The sequence below is a fragment of the Paramisgurnus dabryanus genome, chromosome 12, assembly GCF_030506205.2.
Source record: "Paramisgurnus dabryanus chromosome 12, PD_genome_1.1, whole genome shotgun sequence".
Classification (NCBI taxonomy): Eukaryota; Metazoa; Chordata; class Actinopteri; order Cypriniformes; family Cobitidae; genus Paramisgurnus; species Paramisgurnus dabryanus.
The window spans coordinates 4,704,611-4,708,242 of record NC_133348.1 but is presented as its reverse complement, the minus strand read 5'-3'; positions in this window follow the sequence as shown (position 1 = coordinate 4,708,242).

The window sequence follows — 3,632 nt, the reverse complement described above, 5'->3', positions numbered from 1 at the left end:
ATTTAAAAATATATTTCAGAAAATATATTTTTTGGCCATTTTTTGAAATATATTTAAAATTATATTTGAAAATATATTTTTTGCTGTATGGGCAGCATGGGATAATTTTTGTTGTGTCCAATATTTACCCATTATGGGTTAAAAATAACCAAGCCATTTGTCAAGAACGGAGGTATTACTGGTGGGTTTTATGTCGTAAAATAAACATAAAAAGATCTTGTGCTTATGTTAACCAAAAAATCTTATTTAAGGAGTTAATCCTTAAATCCAGTAAAAATAAAAAAACATTGACTTTGGGATGATGGAACCAGAAGTGCTAAAATGCTAACTTGTTTCCGGGTTTTGCCTATAAAAATACATCATCCCTGCGGCACGCTATTCATAATAGATTTACAGAAAAATCGATTTATTGAACTCATACACTGATTTAAAAATGTATTCAGTGCCATCACATTTACTATGACTTATAGGCTTTGGGATTTAAACCAAGACATAATTCTTAAAACTTGAGTGCATAACTCATCCCGGGACAATCACAACTCAGATCATGTGGCTTGTTTTGGTAAATGAAAAACACCAAAAACATCTCATAGATTAACATTGAGGCCATAAACCAGGAATGTAATACAGCAGTGGTACTCAAAACCCTTTACAGATCACCCAAATCTGAGCAACAGTGTAAATATAAAGCATTGAATGCAGAGGGAAAGAAATGTAAAGAAATGTATGAGAAATAAAAACTCCCTAGCTGTCACTGGGGTGATACCCTTTCAAAAAGTACACATTTGCACTTTTGAGTTCATATTATAACCTCATAGGTTCATATTGTTGGAACCAAAGAGTGCCTATTTGTACCTCAAAGGTAAATACTGGTAGCAAATACATATCTTTACCCAAATGATATATATCAGGACCTCTTTAAAGGGTACTGCCACAGTGACAGCATTCATTTTTGCATTTTCCTTCTTGAAAAATCTCTGTGCTGTTGTGTCATCTAAACAACCTAAAGTGCTATAAGCTTAATACCGGTGTGGATAAAGCTGAATCACATTTCCTGTCCTCCCTAAAAAAACATCTCTCACTTCACATTTCACGGTTAAGTGATATAATCTTTTTTCTACTCCAAATGTGCTGAGTTTCTTTTCAAGCTCAGCTGCTAAGACTGTTTCATCACTGTCATAAAACAAACACGCCACAGAAGGTCTTAACTTACTTTAAGTTTCCTTTCCTACAGTTGATTTGTATCTGTAACATCAATGGTCATCTCCTACCAAATTATCACTGCAGAGTTGATAACATTTTCTATTAGCCGTATCCCACCATCTCAAATGTGGAAAGGTGTGTGTCCATCTCCAGGAGCCTGTATAAGCTTTGATTCCTAAGAGGAGAGATTAGCAGTTGGTCATTTCTTTTGTCAGGAGCCTGTCAAATATACTCAGAAGAAAGATTTTTCATATTAGAAGAAACTACGGAGAACAGTGTGGGCTCACAATTAAATAAACCCTTTTCTGAGAGATTTACAGACTGATCTCAGAGAAAAGTTGTGTTATAGTCGTGTCTGTTGCACGACTTTCTTTTTTGTGTCTTTTATGTATTGTTTCCTCGAGACTGATCTCACAGAAAGTCGTGTTATAGTCGCGCAAAATTTTTTTCATTTATTCATTTCCATACAAAATTCTGCTTTTTTTCTTGCCTTGAGCAGAAACGCTTTTTCGCACAAATTTCTATACATACGTTTGTGTCCGTTGCACGACTCTTTTTCGTGGCATTTTATGCATTGTTTTCTTATAGTTTTTCATTTTCTTACCATTGTCGCTCGGGGTTGGGGTTAGAATCACTTTCTGTTACATTTTTAGACATCCTAACTCAAATCCCAACTCCAGACGAGAATAGTTGTAAAAGTGGAAGAAAAATATGTAGAAACCAATACATAAAAGTACATCCAAACCCCAAATCTAACCCCAACCCCAAGCGACAATGATTTAAAAATAAGAAAAAATGAGAAAACAATACATAAAATGACACAAAAAAAGAAAGTCGTGCCACGGACATTGTATGGGTTACAATTATTGATTTTAAATGCCAAAAATCATTAGGATATTAAGTAAAGATTATGTTCAATGAAGATATTTTGTACATTCAAACATATAAAAAAAAATTATCATTAGTTATATGTACTGCTAAGGACTTTCGGACAAATTTAAATGTGATTTTCTGAATATTTAGATTTTTTGCACTCTCAGATTCCAAATTTTCAAATAGTTGTATCACGGCCAAATATTGTCCTATCCTAACAAAACATACAGTATCAATGGAAAGCTTATTTAACTTTCAGATTATGTATAAATCTCAATTTCTTGGTCCAGGGTCTCATATATGTAGTAGTTTATTTAAAATAAAAAAAATGGTCTGTTCATTTATATTTACATTTAGGCATTTAGTGGACACTTTTATCCAAATTGACTTACAAAAGTAAGGAAAACAATAAAGTGATTTATCTTAGATGTAATAATTTTAGTCCAATACCAAAAGTAACGTCAATACCTGTTCAATCTTTGACATGACCTTACTCAATCAATATTAAAGATGTCAAGTTGATATTTTCACTAAATGTTCTTTATATTATGTATAATGATTTTATGTAGAAAAACGAAAATCACAAAAAAAAAAATTTGTCGGTTCTCACAGGCAGAATTACATATTGTGTTCCTGTAGCTAAGTAGGTACAGCATTGCATTAGCAGCCCAAACGGTTGTGGGTTTGATTCATAGGCAACACTCTTTATCGCCAAATGCATTAATATACATTTCATATTTAACAATTTTGATATTTTGGAAAATCTGTGCTTTTTTATTCACTTTTATTGGTGTCTGGGAGACACAATTGAGATAATGGGCTCTATCTTCCACCCGGCGCAATGCAGCGCAATGCGCGACGCAAGTGTCTTTTGCTAGTTTCCACCCTGCGCAATGATCATTTTCACGTTTAGCGCCGCGTTGTTTAAATAGCAAATGCATTTGCGCCCCCTTTTGCGCCCATGGGCATTCTTGTCTGAAAACGAGGTGTGTTCAGGCCCATTGTTGGTGCGTTGCTATTTTGAGGCAACTAAAATAGACTACGCCATTGACCAATACTACGCAATATTGTTTTTTGGTATTTAAAGAGCAAATTAGTAAAATGCGCCTATAAACGGGACGACAACGCAGGTTTGCTTATCACATACATGAATGCGCAGCAGCACAAAAATGCTTTTAAATATGAAAGATTAAAGGATTGAATGTAACAGATTATTATTGAGTCTCTTGGACATAAATGAGGACCGATTATGAGACGTTAGAAGCACAAGGAGCTGCTTCACCTGCAGCCTGGTAAGTAAAAAAATGCTTTGCTTTAAACAAATGCATCTATTTTTAATTGTTTTTAAATGCTACCATACGGATTTATTTTACATGGTGACTCTGTACCTGTGGATATGGTGAGATGAGAAACATTTTAAGTAATGCTTTGTAAAAATTCCCATGGCGCTGTTCTAGTGCTGAAATGCTTCGGCTCTCTGCACGTTTGTAAATCCTTTATCTCTTGTTTGTATTTTTAGAGTACAAACCTTTTCTTGCATATTTGCAAATTATTTT